This window comes from Rattus rattus, chromosome 5, assembly GCF_011064425.1.
Source record: "Rattus rattus isolate New Zealand chromosome 5, Rrattus_CSIRO_v1, whole genome shotgun sequence".
NCBI lineage: Eukaryota > Metazoa > Chordata > Mammalia > Rodentia > Muridae > Rattus > Rattus rattus.
Genome location: NC_046158.1, coordinates 74,665,371 through 74,688,186, shown reverse-complemented (window position 1 = coordinate 74,688,186; position 22,816 = coordinate 74,665,371). Strand labels below are relative to the sequence as shown.

Genomic DNA, 22,816 nt, shown 5'->3' with positions numbered 1-22,816 from the left:
CAGTTCAGAAATAGGAGGAGATTGGGGAGAAGTAGAGAGAGTCAGGTATTTGAAAGTATGTGTCTAGCAGCGTGGGAAAAGAACATGCGGTAGCCACTACAAAGTCCCAGAAGCCAGACACACAAGATGTTCCTTGGACTTCACAGGGAGAATTTTAGCCAAAATAACCAACAAAGGTAAGATAGAACCTCTAGAGACCATATCCAGTGGATAGGCATGGTCCCCAGTTGAGGGATGGGGCCACCTACCCACCTGAAAATGTTAATCCGGAATTGCTCCTGTCCAAGGAAATGCAGGGACAAAGAGTGGAGCAGAAACCGGAGGAAAGGCCATCCAACGACTGCCCCACCTACCCATCCATCCCATTTGCAGACAACAACCCCAGACACTATTGCTGCTGCCCAGAAGTGCTTACTGACATGAGCCTGGTATACCTGTCCCCGGAGAGGCTCTGCCAGAGCCAGGCCAATACAGATACGATGTACACAGCCAAACGTTGGACTGAGCACAGAGACCCCAATGAGGAAGTTTGGTCAAGGACTGTAGGAGCTGAAGGTGTTTGCAACCTCATAGGATGAACAACATTATCAACCAAACAGACCCCCAGAGCTCCTATGTACTTAACCACCAACCAAAGAATACACATGCAGGGACCCATGGCTCCAGCTGTATATGTAGCATAGAATGGCCTTATCTGACATCAATGGGAGGGCAGCCCCTTGGTCCTGTGGAGGCTTGATGACCAGGATAGGGGAATACTAAGGTGCTGAGGCAGGAGTGGGTAGGTGGGTGGGGGAGAACACTCAGAGGCAGTGAGGAGGGAACCGGGTCTTGTGGAGGGGAAACTGGGAAGGGAGATAACATTTGAAATGTAAATAAATAAACCAATAAAAAAAAAGAAGAGTAGCACTAGATTAATTGGAGGGGGTAGGAATCTGATGTGATTTTGAAGAGATTTCCCAAACTTTCAAATATTCATAGAGAAGTAATTTTGACAGTATCCTGGTAAAGGAAAGAGGAAGTTTTCCTTGAATTGGAAAAGTGTTCTAGATGATGGTGAGGTAAACTGAGGTGGAGTAGTGTAGGTAGTGTGTGTATTTGTATGTGTGTATGCATGTGTGTGGGCATATCTCTTTGTGTATATACATGTGGGTGCATATGTGTTTCTTAGAATGCTGCCTTTTCATAATATTTCACTTTGAATATACTCTAGTGTTTAAAATATTTGTGACATTGTTCAGCTTAGGTTTAAGTAGTGATTATATTCTAATCTCAAAAAAATAAAAGTATCAAAACCTTAGAGTACATGTATTAATGATTGGTCAGAATGGCAGTCCAGTTTTTAAGTTCATTCACAGAGTTATTTATAAACAGAATTAATCAAACACAGGCACACATATCTGCCTGGTATAAAAGAACACTCATAATAAAGCCACTATTCTTACTGGCAACAATAGAAGTTGATGATTATAGGAAAAATAAATTACTAGATTAAAATAAAAACATTTAGATGGAGTTTGTGTTTTTTCAGACAGGAGATCTATAGTCCTTCAGCTGTGGTGTGATTATGTTTTAAAAGGTGTCCTTTTGTATTCTGTGGGTTTGTTTTGATGGTTGAACAAGGTAATGCTGTGCAAGCATGCAAAATATTAAAGTCTAAACACATCTAAGATGATGCACTACATGAGTAGCACCACTGTGGTTGTATTAACCTTTCATGTTGCCATGAAAAGTGTGTTTCTGTACTAACTTATTAATTTTATTTGCAATGTTGTCTTAATTATCCTTTTTGTCATTTCAAAGCCAATACTAAACCACAAATCTCTTTTTCCATTTTGAACTCTACTGATTTCACTGTTCTGATAAATTAATAATTATTCTATATCAGCAGCTATTTTTTAAGTTGTGTATATTTCTCATCCAAATTGATTCCACAGAAAGGCAAATTTCTTTGGATGTCTTTGGAGCAAAGCATGAAGAAGAATGCTGACTCTTCATTTTTCCATCTTAATGGCTTCAGCCCTTCCATATGAATTCATGATGATAACATCTTGTTATTTTCAGATCATAAGCATAGGCATCAAAACTAAGGCAGAACAGAAAGTGATACTTGATTACACACACACACACACACACACACACACACACACACACACACACACACACCTACCTCTTCCAACTGACTGGGCATGGTAACAAGTTTTCATTGTTAACTTTACCACATTTAGGCTAACAATGAAAGCACTTCTCTGGGAGTGTTTATGAAGATGATTACAGAAAAATTTAACTGCAGTAATAATACTAATCCTGAATTTGCAAAGCAACAGTATATGGGATAAAAACAAGAGTTGAACATCAGCATTCATCTCTCTGTGGTTTGATTGGAGACACAGAATGAGAAAGTGCCCAAGATTCCTGACCTCATACCTTTGTCAACATGATGGGCTATATACTTTCAAACTGTATAGCCAAATAAATGCCAGCACCGTTCAGTGAGTTTGTCAGATAATTTGCCACATCAATGGGAAACATTACTATTGCATCTAGTGTTTCTATGGGGATGATGAGTGCCCTGCTCACCTCAATTTAAATAATGCCTTTCTTCCCCTACTCCTCAGTGTTCCGGCCACTCCAAGATCTCTCCTACTTGAATCTTACACAAAGGTTATTTCTATGCATTCTATTTTTTCTATTAATTTTGGATTTACAACATCCCTACTTATGTCCTGGGCCACCCTATCTGAAGTAGGTCTCCCTCTCTGGGTCTCTAGCTCTGTAATTGTTATTGCCATTGTTGTCAATGTATGAAGCAGCTGCTTGAACCACTACTTTTTGTGTTCTTGCCTGTCTCACTTTATTCAGCACTTTATTCTCCAAATCTGACGGAGCTCCTGATGGATAAGGAATTATTCCGTAAATGTCTGCTAGGAGAGTAAAAGCAGGCAAGTTTGTTAGCACTCCATAGGGGACTTATGCAGAGCTTACTCTAGTAATAAGTTTACTTACCTTGATATTAACATGAATATTGTCAGTATATTCATATTAATAAGTATTTACTAGTATCAATAGAAAAATGATAATGACATCATATTTACATTCATATTTCATTTAGTAAATTTGTAGTGAATATCAGTTTTCCTTATAACTAGATTTTAAAATCTTAAATACTTTTAAGGATTGTATGGCTGGAATTTGCTTCACTTTTTCTTATGGGGATATGCACCATAAACCCTATGTTTATATGACCATTCTGAGATATAAAATTCTCCAGCAGTAACTGTTCATACTTCATAAGCAGCACGTCCATATACTCACCTCTATGTTATTTACATCTTGATTATTTGGTAATGCAACCACTGACCACTAATTTCACATTATTTGCTTCTATGACCCCAGGTCATACTGATAACACCACTCTGCTAATTTGCTTCCTCCATGAACCAAATAGAAGAATAATTTATAATATAAAGCTTCCTAATAGGACTTGTCATTGTTGTCTCATCTATTAACATTTTTCATCTATTTATAGTACTTGCTAATTTTCCTTGATTCTAAATATTGAATAATGTGCTCTTGTTTCTAAAAGCCTCTGTCTCTTCATATGTTCTTATTTCCATTTTCTGCACATTGTGACTAACGAGAGATAGGCATATAAATATATCTTCCAAAACATACCTTTGATTATTTTAACGTTATATCAAAGAGTGAGACTTGTATATTTAATAATAATGGCATAGTTAAAATTTGAGAACTCATCAAAATGTTTTCCACAAAGGCTAAATTATTTTACATTCCAAATATCAAAAGAGAAATATTCTGATTTTTCAGTCTACTATCTACATTTTCTATTATCTGCTCTTTTTTGGGCTTGGCAACATCCATCTTAATAGTTCGCTTTAATTTTTTTAACTTGCCTTTTAAATAAATGATCTGTGATATTTTTATATTCTTATTTGTTATTGGCATATTTGTAGACATATCAATAAAGATATCTGCTTATTTTTAAATTGTGTTCATTGTCATTTAGATTTTGTTGTTGAATGGTTGAAACTCTATGTTTGATAGATGTCAATGTCTTATCAGATGCATAATTTCCAAATTCTTCTATCATATAAAGGTTTGGTTAATATTTAAAATATACTTGTAGTTGTTCTTTGACTCCATGTCGTTGTTCTTTGAGAAGTTTATACCTGAGTATTGATCAATCAAACGACACCCCTGTTTTCTCCCCTCCAATTTCTACCAAAAAGCCTCCATCCATGTCTTTCTTCTAACCTCAAATACTCTTATTTTTAACCTGCAAACTCTGAATACATACCGTTAGTATGTGCATGAATATAGAGCTGTCCACTGTAACATGTCAACCTAGGATGGACCACCTTACTAAAAAAAATGACTCTTTCCCCCAAAGGGATGTGAAAATACATTAATGGTTGGACACTGCATAAAAAGTATGTATATGTATTTCAAACTCTGTACAAGTACTCTGAGGTTTATATAAGAAAACAACCACTTTACTTCCATAGGAGAACTTTCCATGTGTTTCCCTCATCAATCTGAGTCTCCTTTGCTCATGTTTTATTTCTCCCCTTGGAAAAAGGACTGATAGACTGATTGATGGGGTTGTAATGAACAAGTACCCATCACTTGTTTTGAGTGAATAATTTACAAGCCTTATGGTCTTCATTCCTTACTTTGGTCCTATATGCAGTTACTCTCCCAAAGTTCCCAATATTGATATTTTACCTGTATGCTGGTCTTGTCTTGGGGAAGTTCTAAGATAACTAATTTTTCATTCCATACATAACAATAGTTTTGTATCTAGGTTTAATGGCAATAAAGTTGATATTTTAATCCCTAACTGACGATGCTTTTTGTTTCTTGCATGATTCAGAATGCAGATGGGAAAGGGATGTGATTAATTATAACTCTCAAAAGCCCAGCAAGTAGCACTGAAGTAAGGGGTTTTTCCTGTACCTCCTCATTATCCTTGTCTCATTGTTGCTGATGCTTTCATTGTAAAGCTTTGCTCATCCAACTTCAACTTCAATGTCATATACATAATCATGGCAGATAATTATTGCCTTAGCAAATGTTTAATGTCAATATTTCTGATTTCATTCCACAGAACCTACCAGCATACGTAGAAGTGTAGACCAATAGACTGATAAAAGAGGGGAGTCCAGATCAAAGATATATAAACAATCCCTTCCTTTATGCAAAAGTAATTTTCACTTCTGAATACAATGCCATGTTTTCTCCAAATGGTGATATATCACTGCCATTTACTTGAATTTTATACATTCCTTATATAAAAATAAATTTCTATATGTACTTTGGATACAGGTATTTAAAACAATATGAACATTAGAAGATCATATGCCTTGTGTCAGTTTAGATAATTGAATGTGTCCCAAAGACAAAACATCACTGAGTATAAAATCTCTTAAACCAGATTACAATTTAAACAATGACTTGGGCCAACACGAGAGCGTAGCAAGCAATGGCACTATAGTTTAATGTATGATAAAGGAATATTTCAGGATGCAGGTAGTACCAGACCTTTTAATTCAACACTTGCCAAATTTCTTCGAGGGAATTATGTATTTATATTTCAAAAAAAACTAAAGATGATGTATTCTAATTGGCCTAAATATATGAGTATTTAGTAGATTAGTTTATGAATCTATAGCATGAAAACCAAGATAGGATGAGAAATATAAATTCATAAAATATCTATCTGTAGAGATGAGTGAAATTGGATATGAAAAATGTACATAACTTGCAGAAGATAGAAGACTCATTTCTTGGGTATGTCAAAAGAGTTATAAGCAACAGAAGAAAGAAAAATGAGTAAATATTAATTCAAGTACAAAGCTTCAACCCAGCTGAGCAGATAATTAACAAAATTTAAAGGAAACCATGGAATCAGAGAACATATTTGCAAACTATATAACTGAAAAGGGATTGATGTACAAAATACGTCACAGTCCCTTACAACTGAAGAGCAAACAAGTAGCATAGACTTAAGATGACACTGTGGTACAGGACATTTTCCTGGGTTGGGGGAAACCATAGAGATTGTTTTGATATTTAATTTTAGAATTTTGAATTGTGTGTGCTTGTGTATGTATATGTATGCATGTGTAGGCATGTTCACATGAGTGAGAAGGGGACCGACAAAGTCCAAAAGAGTGTTTCAGACCCTGGAACTTGGCAATTATTAGCTGTCTCATATGAGTTCTGTGATCTGAATTTGGGCACACCGCAAGAGCCATGGGAGCTTTTAACAACTAAGCCATCTCACTAGCTACCATGGGAAACAATACTTTAAGTGTCTCTTTGAATAAAACAAAAAGTATGTTGTGAAGTAATATCTCTATTAGTTATTTTAATTCAGCCATTCTATCACATATACATATTTAAATCAGTGAATTGTACACACTAGCTTGCATAATATTTTACAATTAAATGTTAAAAGAAACATTAAATTATATGTAAACAAAAGAGGCAAAGAACTTGAATAGATATTTCTTATTAAAAGCCATTTAAATCCGTAAGTCCTCATAATTGCCCCAGTCAGAGTTACTGTTTTATGATGAAACACCATGGCCAAAAACAATTGGTGACCTAAGGGTTTAATGTGTCTTCTTCTATATCTGTGTTCATCATTGGAGGAAGTCAGAGCAGGAAATTAAGTGGGCAGGACTTGATGAATGGGTAATGGAGAAATATTATTATTGGCTTGTTTTTCATGGTTTGGTCAGTCTGCCTTATTATGGAAATTAGGACCACAACCACAGAGATCCTCTCCCAGGAATCAGTAATTAAGAAAGTTCCGCCCAACAACTAGACTAGGGCTATCCTTAAAGCTGTTGCCTGTCTATGGACTATGCTTCCCTAACTGGGCTGCCTTGTCTGGCCTCAATGGGAGAGGGTGTGCCAACCACTGCAGACACTTAATGTGCCAGGGTAGAAGGGTAGAGGGAGTGTCTTTACTCTTGCAATGAAGAAGGGGAGAGAGGGAGGTTGGGAGGGACTTGTAGAAGGTACTAAGAGGAGACAACATCAGGATGCAAAGTATATATATATATGGACACACATACAAAATAAACAATTCATAAACAAAAAACACAAGAAGTGAAAAGTTTGTTAAGAATGTGAAAGAATCAGATTGTTTGTACACTATAGGTAGGAAGGCAAAAAATTATAAAAGCCATATAAAATAAAAAATGTGTGTGTGTGTGTGTGTGTGTGTGTGTGTGTGTGGGTGTGTGGTGTGGAGTGTGGGTGGGGGGGGTGTATGAGTGTGTGTATGAGTGTGGGGAGATGTGGTGTGTGTGTGTGTGTGTGTGTGTGTGTGTGTAATGCGAACCCCTGTCCTATGATCTAGAATTCAAATATAGTTATATCTCTAAAGGTATGAAATAAGAATTGTGAAGAGGTACACTCGATGTTAATTGCATCAATATACACATTAGACAAGTGATAGAAACAATCCAAGTATATGTAGAAAAATAAAGAAAATGTGTTGTGTTATTAGATATAACATTAATATTAAAAAGAAGAAATTGGCTTTTTATGGAGATTTTGACAAACGTCAGTATGTTATGAGTTGAAACAAATCAGTGCAAGACAAATACTGACCATTCATATTTGGAGGGTTACTGAAAATAGATTCAAAGAAGTAAAGGGAAAACTGGCACTCTGGAGAAGTCCAGGAGAAAAAGAATGAGAATACCTTTGGTATTCGGTTGGTATACAGTCTAAGTTATTGAAGATAACTTAGTTCTAGAACTCAGCCACATAGCCTGGTTCCTATAGTAGCCCTATATCATAATCAACTTTAAAATGTAGACAGCATGATCTGGGTTTGGGTGGAATGGTTTTCTTGTCTGTCCTCTTTGCCGTATCTTGAATGAATAGATGTTTCTTCATCTCTCCCCAGGAAAAGTCACAGAACAATCAGTTTGCACATTAATAAGCTAAAAGAAAAGTCTAGGTTTGTATCATTAAAATTAAGGATACATTTTTGTTGTTGTTAGATGCAACTCATTAAGTGGGAAAACCAGTAAATGAGGTCTTAGGAGGAAAGTAAACATTCTGGGTCCCCAAGCTCGGGACAACTTAGAATATTTATCAACATCATTACCAATAAAGAATGACTACCGGGGAAGCTAAGTGTGCAATGCATTGATTGATACATTTTAAACTTGTTTCTAAACAATTAGTCAATCCCTAACTCCCCACAGTGGGTTCTGTGAAAAATATTGTCACAGATAATACATTGCACACTGAGTGAAAGGTGTTTCAGGACTAATAATGTGAGACGCAATGGTAAAGAAATTGTCATATACTAGTAGCCTTGGACAGATACATGCAGGTAAGTGGGAGAAAGTTCACTGAGTTTCAGAGACAATTATTCTTTAGGATACTTTAAAATTACTTCAACTTTTATAATTTAGTGTTATCATCTGCAATAAAGGGATTCTAAGAGAATATGTGAGCATCAGAGATGGGCTATTAACTATTTACTAGAGAAATTGCATGTTGCATGTAAGAGCAAACATTCTGTGAATGTATTCTATACAATATATTTTTTGGTTATCATTTAATTTCCTTGTGTTTAATTATATGTTACTCTTTACATTCATTCATTTATTTAATATATATTAGATTTCAATTTTTAGAAATGTCTTTGCTTCACAATAAATTTGAGAGCAGTATTTACACGTATCCTGATATTTGACCTCAGACACTTGCATACACTCTTCAGTAATCTATTGATTGTACACTAGAGGATGGTCCAACCTGCTTTACCTCCTTCACTGCCCAAATATGTGCTGGGCTGAGTAGGATGAATATTTTCAAACTATGTAATTTGACTGAAGAAGTGCATTGACACCACGTTCAGTTACAAAAGAGCTGGTAACTGTAGGAAGAATATCCTGTCAATCTTTTTAAGTAGCAGATACAAAAGTCAATAAAAATCAGAACTTCTGGTTCTTAAGGAGCTTCTGAAATGAAAACGAGGCAAAAATATCTCATTGTGGTTTTTTTTATTTGAGATATAGTTCCTCTCTTGTAGCAACATCTCTCCTTCAATTAAAATTTTCCATTTTTGTCCAAAGAGAAATAGCAATTAGTGTTTACTAGTAACAGTCAGTGAGACAACTAACTCAGGACAGGATATAAACTGTTTACGGAATGGAATGGTAGGGTAGATAGTATTGAGATTAGATAATGAAGGGGAAGAACACTAGAATATGTAACAGCTCAATCATCTTGATCTTTGTGTATAACTCATTTTGGTTTGTTGTTAGAATACGATAAACAATGAAGATAGTGAGTGAAAGAAAGTTACAAAAGTCATCAGCTACAAAAGTTTGAAAGAGCAGGGTTAAGTTTTTACTTGAATAAGAAGGAATTAATCCTGAATTCCTCCTGTCAAAAGGAAATGCAGGGACAAAGAGTGGAGCAGAGACTGAAGGAAAGGCCATCCAGACCGCCCTACCTGGGGATCCATCCCATCTGCTGACACCAAACCCAGACGCTATTGCTGATGCCAAGAAATGCATACTGACAGGAGTCTGGTATAGCTGTCCCCTGAGAGGCTCTGCTAGAGTCCAGCCAGTACAGATGCGGATGTACACAGACAAACATTGGACTAAGCACAAAGACCCCAATGGGGAGGTCAGGGCAAGGACTGTAGGAGCTGAAGTGTTTGCAACCTCATAGAAAGAACAACAATATCAACCAACCAGACCCCCAAAGCCCCTAGGTACTAAACCACCAACCAAAGAGTACACATGGAGTGACCCTTGGGTCCAGCTGGATATGTAGCAGAGGATTGCTTTATCTGTCATCACCGAGAGGGGACCCCCTTCATGCTGTGGAGGCTTGGTCCCGGGAATGCTATGGTGCTGAGGCAGGAGTGGTTTGGCTGGTGGGAGTGCACCCTCATAGAGGTGGCGCGGAGGGGACAGGGTGCTTGTGGAGGGGAAATTGGGAAGGGGTATAACATTTGAAATGTAAACAAATAATAAAATATCCAATAAAAGAAGAAAAAAGAAGGGACTAAATGATAAGATTTGCATTGTATGCTGGCAGTAGGGAATAGGAAATATTTATCGAATAGCTGGCAGATGCCTGGAGCACACTGACTTCCTTCTGTATTGTGCTTCTGAATTATCCATCAGTCCAGGAACTGAGAGCCACCACTATCACATTTTAGATAAGAACTAGAAGGTTTGAGAGATCTCAGGATTGTGTAAATATTACAGTGTTTATCAGAACTAATGATAGTAACTGATTTTCAGATATTAACACCAAATCCTTAAAACTCTGCTAAATTGTCATGTTATATGGAATGGATTAAGAAAATGTACAGCACCAGTGTATACTCCACTCACATATACAAACCCACAGTTGACCACACATGCACGCACACACACACACACACACACACACACACACACACTCACGCATGCATACACACACATACACACACAGCATGCACACACATACATGCACACACAAATTAAAGCTTAGAAAATTAATAAGATACATGTAGGCTGTAAGCTGTGTCAAAAGTGACAAGCATGTCAGTCCTTGAAACTCATCACGTTGCACTAAGCCACAAATGGCCACAGGGATGTTTCGTCAAAGTTTAACATGTGTCACTCATAGAGCTAACAAAGTGTTGATAGAAAAATGATTACTGAAAATAAATAATTTGTTAATTAAAAAAAGAAAAGGTACAGCATAGACATGATCCTGGTGTGTAATTAAAAGGACAGAAAGGAATTAAATATAAAACATCAGTTTGACATGTAATAATAATCATTAATAATAATAATAATAATAATAATAATAATAATAATAATAATAATAATAATGGGGGGGATTCAGGATATATTAACTCCTAAGAAGATTCCAATTCTCTTTCTTGTTTGTTTGAAACTGAGGTTATAGTTACTATGCCATCTTTTAACAGGGCAAATTATGTAAAATAGAGTCTAAGTGTAGAAAGACCAATTACATGAAAACTGTTGGCGAAGCTGAAGAAAAAATAAGATTTGAGTCTGAGGCAGGAAGAGTAGCAAACAGTAAGAGAGTGTAATTCAAAGTTTCAGGAGACTCAGTTACATGAAACACACCCAGTGCTACCCCTTTTATTCTTCCCTTATGAAATCAGCATATTTGTGTGAAAACAATGTGAATAAAAAAATCTGTCACTGACTTCTGAGACCCACTAAAACAGTGTTTAAAGGCAGAAACCCTGAAACTAGATTGTGGTGTGCAAGTTTCTGTTCTGTGTGACTTTATGATTGATTGATACACTAAAAGACATGAAATACATAGAGGAAACAGAGACAAAGGTTCAGCAAAAGGAAAGATATGCATAAGACCCCTTGGTTAGCAAATTAAAGTACTGACTGATCTCTCTTCAGGACCATTTCTTAAGTGATTCAAAATGGAAAACCAAAAGAGTAGTTTTCTTCTGTTTTATGAACATTAATACTGAGATATTTATTTACAGCCACCTTTTTAAGATTTTCTAGGAAACAAAGCCCTAGACTGACTTACAAATGTAGTAGGAGTTTGTTACATAAATTGATTTTGAGGACTCAGATACATTCATTTGTAAAATTCCAGAAGTTTCCAGCAAGTTCATAATACTCATAGCAGCAGGGAAAAACAAACAGAAAACACAATATAAGTATTTTCCTTGGAGCGTTCATTTCCCACTTTCCCCAGTCTCATGTTTCTCTTTCTTGTGTAAGTCTATCTGCAGGAGAACTCACCTACAATTATCACCCTCCTAGGAAGCCTACAATGAATGGTGCCCTTCTTTTCTCCCTCTAGCTCTTGTATCATGAGGCAGACCTAGATGGGGGTTATAGCAGTTTTCTTTTTTACATTATGTGATAAGGCTCACTCTGAGAGTCATATAGGTCCAGAAACTATTTCAGTGTTAGTCAGACGTAATCATCTTGTATAGACCACCTTACAAGATACTTTGAATATAATTGTGGGAAATAGTCTTTCAGTCGTTCTCTATGGGAAGATGTGGTTGAAGGAGCCAGGAGTCTGGATGTGTATTCGATCCTTACGTGCAATTACTTTTCTTTTCTTTTTTTTTTTTTTTTTTTTTTTTTTTTGGTTCTTTTTTTTTCGAGCTGGGGACCGAACCCAGGGCCTTCGCTTCCTAAGCAAGCGCTCTACCGATGAGCTAAATCTAACCCATAATTACTTTTCTAAGGATACATAGGAATATCTTTGAAACTATCATTTTAAACAAGGATACTAAGCACATCTTCCTCCTCAATTGACCACAAGCGTCAAACGAGGATGTAGTATGTATGTGTGCAGTACCCTTTATATTCCAACAGTACAGTGTATGGCCACAAGTCTTTACATAATGTATGTAGATAATATGAAGATTTATGTGTGAGCTATGGTCAAATGTAAGTTATGTATCTATTATTTATTAGGTAAATGAATTAAGAAATCATTCAGTTAATTTTAGTATTCTCATTTGCTGAATATACGAGGAAGATTGAAATAATGAGATGGCATGATTTTTGCAATCATATCAGATATATAATAGGTCCAATAAATGTTGCTTGTAATTATATAAATTACTATTACTACCAAAATAACATTACTTTACTATTTCTTGTTTTACTATATTTTATTAATTACCTGGTCTAAATTAACTTTCCTATATTTTATTAATATATTTTAAATATTTATGTATATATATATATATATTTATTTATTTAAAATAATAACAATTACATTCTTTTAAAGTGCCAATGCCAATACATTGTTTTTCTCTTGCTTGGTAAATTGCTATTATTAAATAAATGAGTGCACAGAAGATAAGATCAGATGATCAGTAGTTTAAAGGCCTAGTTAGACTCCTTTATTTCTGTTCTGCTTTGCTTCTTGGCAACTTTTTCTAGACAGTAACCTTTCTAAGTAGTTAAGTCCAGGGGTCTTATAGGAATAAAATATAATAATAACAGACACTCTCTGCCTGAACAGAGTAAGCCGTCAATAAACGTTGCCTACTGTTGACATCCTCCTTGATTTTAGGAAAAATTGTCAGCAGCTATTTGAATTTCAGAAAGATGAGGAGGATGGTGCTTCTTAGTTACCAGGGGGATGGTCTTTGGCTACAGCTAAATATCACACAAGCTTTCAGAGTAGCAAAATAACGCAGAGACAGCATGCTCAGACAAAAATTGTTTTCTCTAATGTCATAGTGACCCGTGTTTCCAGGGTCTGTGTTTGGTATGTAGGAAAAACATTACTTTAGTTTCAAACATAACTAAAAGAACAAATACTATGGAGAAATAATATGTGTGAATGTGTGTATATATGTATGCATGTATGTATGTATGTATGTATGTATGTATGTATGTATGTATATGTTTCTGGAAGTTGAAAAGATGTGATGTGTGAGTGTCAGTCTACTTAGGAAACTAAATTTGTCTGTTTGGATTAATAAACATTTGATGTAGAGAACTCATTTTCAAGGAAATTACTCACAATGCAAAGAAAACTTGAAATGAAAGGGATAAACTTGGAAAATAATATTATAGATTGGATCTCATCAAGCTTCCCAAAGCCCAGCTTTCAGTGTTGTTCAATTTTGTATCATTAAGAGGGTACTTAAGAGAGCTTGACCCTAGGCAGGGAGAGTTAGAGCATTGAAAGTGCATTCTTGATAGTCAGTCTCTTGCCACTCCCACTCCTTTTTCTCTTATCCCTGGCTACCATGAACTTAGCAGTTTTGTCAGCCACATGTTCTCATCATGACTTCACATGTCCGACGTTAGTGGGCAGTGGATGATGCACAAAGTCTTCAAAACTAACACCACAAAATCTTTCTCTTTTAAGTTGATTTATCCATTGTATTAGCTGTAGTATCTAAAATCCTGACAAGACCAGGACAGTCAGGTGGTTAACCAAAAGAACCATAGAACATAGCATAGAACTGCAATTCATAAGCCAGTGGAATATCCCCAGACCGGAGCATAGGACAATAGAATGTCATCTGCTGTCATGGCCCCACTTCTGACCCATCGCACTCCAATCAGCCTGATCTTGCCTGGAGGATTCTGAGAGGGACTGTAAGGCCAGGACTCTGGGAGTGGCCAGGAAAGACGGAAAAGACCCCAGGCAGCTGGGATCACAAGATGAAAATACATCCTTAGGAGATAGCTTCACTGGGAAAGCTGGTTTAATAGGGGGGACAAGGACTGCAGAAAACTTTGGGGAGTATGTCCAACAATGGCCGGGGCCAGGGCATTACCTTACAAGGGGAGAGGAAGTTTAACCTTTCTACTGGACGATATCATCTTCTCCTGGAGGCAAGTGTGGGAGTGCTTGGACACACAAGCTCCAGGCAAGGGTGCCATATTGAGTGTGGAACAGGATGCTGCAGAACTCTCAGCAGCACATCACTTACTAGAATTGACATGTCCTCACTTCTTAGAGTCTACTTATAGACCCACAGAACAGTATTTCTCTTGCTTGGTTCATTATCATACTGTTTAATTTTTCTAATTGGTTTCATAGGCTGATAGTATACCATTGTCTGATAGAATTCTCTAGACTACACACACATATGCATGAGTCTGTTTAGCGTAGCATAGCCTCTTTTTGATATCTGTTACTCAGGTAAGACCGAAACTCCTCCTTCCCTTATATCTTAAGAAAATTTGTTGTCTGTGTGTTAATATATGAATGCATATGTAGGTTTTATCTTTTGTTCTATGTTTATGCATTTTTGTGCACAGATATACATGAAATGCTTAAAAATAAACTGTCGGTTCTGTTTCCTCCCTACATAACCTGTCAACGTCACCTTTGGCTTCTTATTTTCCAAATTCTAACAGTCTAGTATTCTATTTCAAAAGCTTCTGTCAACTTCTTTTTTTGTAAGGAATATTGTAAACCCTGAAGAAATATTCTACTTTATTTGTTCATGTGGAAGTCAAAGGTTGACATCAGATATCTTTCTCAGGAAATTTCCATTTTATTTTTTTTTTTTTTTAAGATTTATTTATTATATATAAGTACACTGTAGCTGTCTTCAGATACACCAGAAGAGGGAATCGGATCTCTTTACAGATGGTTGTGAGCCACCATGTGGTTGCTGGGAATTGAACTCATGACCTCTGGAAGAGCAGTCGGGTGCTCTTAACCGCTGAGCCATCTCTCCAGCCCCTCCATTTTATTTTTTTAAATATTGTTAAAATTATAGTGGTTCTCTCTCTCTCTCTCTCTCTCTCTCTCTGTGTGTGTGTGTGTGTGTGTGTGCGCGCGCGCGCGCGCGCGCATGTAGGTCAAAACAACTCGTAAAAGTTACTTCTACCCTTCCACTATGTGGATTTCATTGTTAATACGCAAGTGTTTAGGCTTAGTAACAAGTTCCTTTACTCCCTAAACCATCTCACCAGCCCAGTAACTCAATTTTTGACAGTCTTTCATTGAACCTGTTGCTTGCCAGTTTGTTTACACTGGCTGACCAGTGAGCTTCCAAGATGTGTGTGCCTGTCTTTACATGGGTCCTGTCACTCTGGAACCTGGTCATTATACTCCTACAGAAAACACTACTCTACCATTTTCTCAGCCCCTGTACATTTAATTTGAATGCATAAAGATGTTTAGAAAGCAAATTAATTCATGAGGGTAGCTAAGACATCTTTAGGTGTGTATAGCTACTGTATGAGGTAGCAAGTGAAGAATCTGTTTTGAAAAATGAATTAAAGAAGTTAATAACATTACAAAAAACTTAAAAGCATATTTTAATGTAGTTATAAGCCTAAATCAAATAAGCAAGCTTAGTATCTTCTGAGTACATACTACAAACTTTATTTGATTTTTCTTGTCTTTGAATAAATAGAAATTATTACATATATTTGTGTGTGCATTACTTTATTAGCATTATGTGTTGTCACACAAGTGCGACAGGGTGTGCATAGAGTTTAGAGGATGACCTACGGAAGTTGATTTTTTCTTCTACCCTACAGGTCCTGTAGATAACTCAGATTGTCTATGTTGGCAGTAAGCACCTGCAGTGGCAGAGCCACCTCCCTACCCCTGTGCCACAAACTCTTCAAGTTGGCAAAAGTTTTCCTCCCTGACTCCTGTACTCACTGAGGTTCATTGAGACTTTACAGGAGACATTATAAAAAGCTCTCTTCACCGTCAACTCCACTATTCATTTCTTTGAACACCACAATAAATAGAAAGAGCATGAATTGCGTCTTTCTTTTCCCTCTTAGCTTTCTCGAAGAGCCAAAGTGAATAGGTGTCAACTCTCTGTTGTAACTCTGGCCGTTCTCACTTTCAAAGGAACAATCAGAAGGCAACCCTTTCAAAAAATTGATCTACTGAAGTCTGAAACGCTTAAAAATAAACTGTCAGTTCTGTCTGTTTCCTCCCTACATAACCTGTCACCTCACCTCTGGCTTCTTATTTTCCAAACCCTAACAGCCGGTATTCTATTTCAAAAGCTTCTGTGAGCTTCCTTCTTTGTAAGGAGTATTGTAAATCCTGACCAATATTTCATAAATTGTAGGAAGATCTGAATGGAGATAAAAGCTGACCAGTGCCCCTACTGACCTAGCATCTCCACCCACAGAGATGCTCTGGCTCTCCTACCCACAGGGTTTGGCAATTTGCAATACGAAAGAAAATCACTTCTATATACAGTTAGACCAACTTCAAGTCTTCATACTGGGGAGGGAATTATCTCCAATACATGGAGTTTTCTATTGTTTTTTTTTTCCACTACACAAGAGTCCCTCACTTAAGGTTCCTAAAAGATAAATTCACATAATTTCATAAAAAGTTGTTCCCATTCTCAGGCTGATGGTTAGCTTCAAGCATCCCCATCTGTATCAGTAAGGTTCTGGCAGAGTCTCTCAGGAAACAGCCATATCAGGCTCCTATCAGCAAGCACTTCTTGGCATCAGCAATGGTGACTGGGTTTGGTGACTGCACATGGGATGGATTCTCAGGTGGGACAGTCTCTGGATGACCTTTCCTTGAGTCTTTGCTCCACTTTTTGATCCTCTATTTCCTCCTGTGAGTATTGTGTTCCCCCTTCTAAGAAGGACCGAAGCCATCCACATTTTGCTCTTCCTTCTTCTTGAGCTTCACATGGGCTGTGAATTTTGTCTTGGGTATTCAATGGAGGAGTTAAAGAAAGGACTGAAGGAGCTGAAGGGGTTTGCATCCCCATAGGAAGAAGAACAATATCAAACAACCAGACCCTAGAGCTCCTAAGGACTAAACCACCAACCAAAGATTACACATAGAGGGACCCATGTCTCCAGATGCACATGTAGCAGAGGATGACATTGTCTGGCATCAATAGGTTGAGAAGCTCTTGGTCCTCTGAAGGCTTTTTCCCTCATGTACGGGAATGCTAGGGTGTTGAAGTGGGGGAGTGTGTGGGTGGGGAGGGAGCATCCTCATAGAAGCAGGGAGAGGGAATATAGTAGAGGGGGGGAATCTGGAAAGGAAATAACATTTGAAATGTAAATACATAAAATAACTAATAAAAATTGCAAAAAAGAAACTTGTTAATTTTTCTCTCAGAATATTCAATTTCATAAAAATCTTTATTCCGTGGAATAACTCATGATTTCTTAAAAAATTATGTATGCATGCAAGTATCTGTTTTATATCATCTGACTGGATAACATCGCTTTGTCCCTGACACATAAATTTTTCCCAGTAAAAGCTTGTGATTTTTCACTTTTCTAATATTAATCTCCTTATTAAAAAAGACCTAAAGGTAGAAGAGGATTCAATAAACTTATTACAGGTTTAAGTGAAATCATATTACTTACTTATTTACTTGCTTACTTACTTACTTTATGAATTAATTTACACCCCAGAGAAATGCATTTATAAGAAGACTTTCACGTCTCTTTTAGAAATGAAACCCAGAAATCTTTCAGAGAGGTAATAATAACCAATTTGTAGTGTGCCAGTAATTTACAACCCAACATTAACCAGTAGGCTGGTATTTTCCTGTATTGTTTTCAATATATGGACTTAATAAAAAAGAGGTAAATGTCAGGCTTTCTAGAATTCCAGAGAAAGTAAGAGGATTAACTTTATTTGTAGAAATGTAGCTCTCATGGGTTATCTTTCAATAGAATGATGGTGCTGCAATTGGCCTGGTTTTTAATTCTCTCTTCATCACAGCAGTGTTTTGTTGTGCATCCCTCTGCATCCCCTGGGGATTTGATGGCATAGTATCTATCTTCTTGCATGACGTCCTCCTCTGTATGACTGCCTTTTTCACCCCTTCTCTAAACTTCGTACCTCTTTTATTTGGCGGACTATGCCCCCTCTCAGTTTAAACTATGTTTTTCCATTGCCTTCTGTAGAGGTTCAGTCTATGATGCCCTTTTAGTAAAACCAATCGAGCAGATGAAACTCAGGGATGTTTCCTAGGAAGGCCAGCACTGCAGTTTCTCTGTCATTACTTCTATTCTTACATGAACAATACAGCAGCTGTCACAAATTTAAATCATTCACCCATTTGTATGCTATTCGTTTTCCTGTTAGTTCCAAAGAATCACCAAACAAAATTAACTCCACCTTTCATTTTTCTCACTTTCCCCTACATTTCTTTTACACAAGGGCTCTAGCCTTGACATGTGTCTTGCTCAAGTAAGATATGCAAATTCAACATATTTTTATATTTGAATAAAAATTGCATAGTTGTGAATAAATCTTTTACCTCCTAATTTCCATACACCAATTTCATCACCATTGCAATGTACTTGCAAAAAAAAAAAAGAAAGAAAAAAAAAGAAACAACAACCAACCAAATGGTTATATGGTTATGAGCACATCCTTTGGATTCCAGTGGAAGTAGGCATACTTCCACGCAGGAGTAAGGACATCATTGCAATTCTGCCTATGAGTATGATTGTTCTCTAGAATCCAAAAGGTCCTCTTCAGAATTGTATGTTTCAGTCTCTTTTTCTAAACTTCTATTAGCAACAGTTCTGCAAACTCTGTCTACATTTCCCTACTGTTCTAAAGGTGTTCTTCCTGACTCTGATTTGTATGTTTATACTGTGAGTGCACCTCACATTGTTTTATATAGGTAGAGATAGATTGTGAGGTCTCCTATATTTTAACACTGCTAATTATGTTAGACCAGTTTTTATTGTTTCTTAGTTATAAAAGTTTGGCACATAGGAGGATCTGTCAATTTCTCTTTCTTTTCTTTATTACTTCCCCTTCTCTGTCCCTACTTTTCTCTGATTGGCAACCTTTTTCCTCAAATAGGCACACCTTTGGCCAATAAGAAAGATTAATTTCATCAATACTTTTTTTTTTACATTTGACTTTTTAAATATTTTAATTGGATATTTTTTATTTACATTTCAAATGCTATTCCCTTTCCTGGTTTCCCATCTGTAAGCTTTCTTTCCCATCCCTCTCCCCTTCTTCTATAAGGGTATTTCCCCTTCCCAAACACCCCCACTTCCCACCTCCCCGCCCTGACATTTCCCTGCCTTAGTGGTAACTTTAATCCAGATTTTATTGCTATAAACCATGTCCAGATTCCAGACCCCACAGAACTTTTGAATCTTTGTCTTTCATCCATGTGCAATTCAAGGGGAAAAGAAATTTTCTATGATCATATCTTACTGCCTCATTCCAACTTTTCATATATATTTGAGTGAAGGTAAATATTTAAACTGATAGTGGCATTTTATAAACTTGACATATATGTTTTACATTAACTTTTAGTATATATGTTATACCAGCTTTTAAAACAAACCATCCAGGAGTCTTTTCAACGGCATATATCTTCCAGGATAGTCAAGATAATGATGTTGGAAATTTCAGATGCTGAGAAAGCCAAAGGTCTGTACTACCAAGTTCCTCAATTGTACATATGTTGGAGGTTTTTCCTCCTAGGAGCACAGTTTGTAGGTAAGGCTAATGAGAGGTATTGTAGTCACCCGGTCAATGCCCTTGTGATTGCACTGGTTGAATGATACTGCATCTAACATTATCTTAATTGTGATGGTTCTGTGTAACAGGGCAGGTGCTATTCTTCTTATGTTTTTGGCTCTCTTTTTGACCAAATTTTCTCCATCCTGTCATAAGATGTCACAACCTGTGCCAGCTAATAGTTCTTTGGTCTTGAATTCCTCAGCATCCAGAAACAAAAGACAATAAATATACTAGTTAATTTAATTATGTTAGTCTGATTAAAATAATACAAGAAGTCATTTGAATTAAATGACTTCTAAGTCTCAAACACTTAGTATCCCTGAAAAAAAAGTTAGGGAATAGGAAAAGGCAGTTTGATACAGGACACATTATTTTGTAGACCTTGATTGAAGGACACCAATAATGTAAAATGCATTCATGGTTTTGTAGGAGCCAGTAGACACAGCAAACAATTTAGGGTGTCATTTCTTGGGATCTTTACCAAGATCTGTTCTTGAACTGGAGATCTTCAAATAAGTTGTCTTAGAAAAGAGATTCAGGAATCTGTCTGTCTCCACCTCCCCAGTGCTAGCATTAAATATTCACAGAAATATTTTGTGAGTGGGTTCGGAGGCCTGAACTTAAATCTTGTGATTGCAGCAAAAAAATTATAGGCCTTCACATTTCAAGGGTCGATTATCTTTAAGAAGAAAAGCAATACTATTTCTAGATATACCATGGTTTTACTACATGAAACTAATAATTCTCAGAAAAAAATGAGTATAAAAGTGAGTAAGGGACTTTAAGTTTGGATATGGCATTATGGCATGAATCTGACACTCAAATATCTTGTTTGGTGGGAGCATTCCAAACATTCTGAATTAACATATGTTGATATGTTTGCTATAGAAAGGTGGACATTGTCAGTTTCTTGTTTCTTTCCAAGTCTTTTTATCTCCTGCATTTATCTATTCATTAATTTGGGTGCTTTTCTGGAGTAACAATGTTGATAGATCCTCTGTATGAACATGTGCAAGGGAAAAGACTTTGTAGAACAAGGTCTTGAAACAAGGTTCTTCGTTATGCTAATATTGCCATGACAACTTTCTTGGACTGATGGGTTAAAATATTTATAGTTCTGCACTAGGCCAGACTCAAAGACATACAGTACAAACTTATCTAAAATAATTGCTGTTCAGTGTTGTCTAACTAGAAGACACCAACTTATCCAAGAGAAAAAATAGGAAAGAATTAAAGATCTTTGAAAATAAAGCACTGGCATGTCTTTCGTTTACGTGTATCTCTAGTGCACATGATGCTAAGATGACTGGGATTGAAGAATGCATGTGCAAGACACATAGACCAATTGAATAGATCACAGTAGTGTTGATCTAGACAAGAACCTACAGAGTTAAAGTCACTTAAATTTTGATAAAACAGTTTAAGTATACTTTGGAATAAATGTACTTTTTCAACAAAAGGCAACAGGGAAATCATATATCCATCTGTAAAAGAATGGAACTCCACAGGAAGACCAACAGAGTCAACTAACCTGGACCCCTGGGACCTTTTAACACCAAACAGAGAGCATAAAACAAGGCCACTGTCACATACATAGAGCTTCATCTCCATCTGGGTCCTCCAATAACCAGAACAGGGAATGTCCCTAAAGCTGTAGCATGACTATGGAATCCTTTCCCCAATAGGACTGCCCTGTCTGGCATAGGCAGGTGAGGATGTGCCTAAGCCTGCAGAGACTTGATGAACCATGGTGGGTGATGACCAGTGGGCCTACTTCTCACAAGAGAAGGGAAGGGAAGAGGGACTGAGTGGGTAATAGGAGGTGGACAGTACTTGAGATGTAAGTAAATAAGTAAATAAATAAAGCAAAAGAATTAAAGCAGGATCTAAACCATAATTTATTAATAATTTTGAAATTGATCAAAGATTTTGTGGAATATTCTCCAAACCTAAAATTGCTAGAATAAAATACTTCACGATATATAAAGATGCAAGGATTTTTTTTGCAAGCAATGCTATTTAGGACAGAAAATAACTATTCAAATCAGCAAATGGAATTCTGTGAAATTAAAAATATTCTACACAGCAACAGAAATACTTAGCAGATAGAAGAGACCTTATGATTAAAAAATTTTGTCAACTACATATCTGGCAGGTGATTGATATTTAGAATCCATAAAGAATTCTAATAGGAAAATAAATCTAATGATTTGACTAGCAAATGGGTTAATGATAGTTCTTTGAGAAATGCCAACAATCAATATGTATTTTAAAAAATGTTCAAAGTTCTTAGCTCTCAAAAACAATTTCATTTTACGCAGTAAGCATGACTAGCAACAAGGGAAGTAAACAACAAATGTTGAGGAAGGTGTGTGGAAAAATAAGCTTTAGGTGGATTTACCACAGAAAGTAGAATGAACGTTTCTAAAAAATAAAAATGCTCAATGTGGAACTACGATGTGGTCCAGCAGTCCCATCCATGGGCCTATAGTCAACAGATTCTAAAGCAGCCGACCAGAATGATCACTACACACCCACGTCTATTTCCAAAGTATTCTCAATAGAGAACTAGCCAAGATGCCCAAAGGGAGATGAATTGATAATAAAAATGGAAAAGGTGCCAACCTAAGAGCCTCGGATGGAGTGAGAAGCTCTGAATGGAAAAGTTGACTTAGTTTATAAGACCTGTGGACAATTCTGCCTGGGAGACTCACATATCCAAGTCACTGGTTTTCAGTCACTTTAAGACTGCATAGTAATTAACATTTAGATGGGGGTTTCCATCCCCAAAGTTTCTACA

The 22,816-nt window shown here is 36.6% G+C and overlaps 1 pseudogene; it reads left to right on the top strand.

Annotated features, from left to right (window-relative positions):
• The first annotated feature begins 419 nt into the window (after nucleotides 1-419).
• LOC116900900 overlaps nucleotides 420-22,816 on the top strand; it is a 147,618-nt pseudogene continuing 125,221 nt past the window's right edge.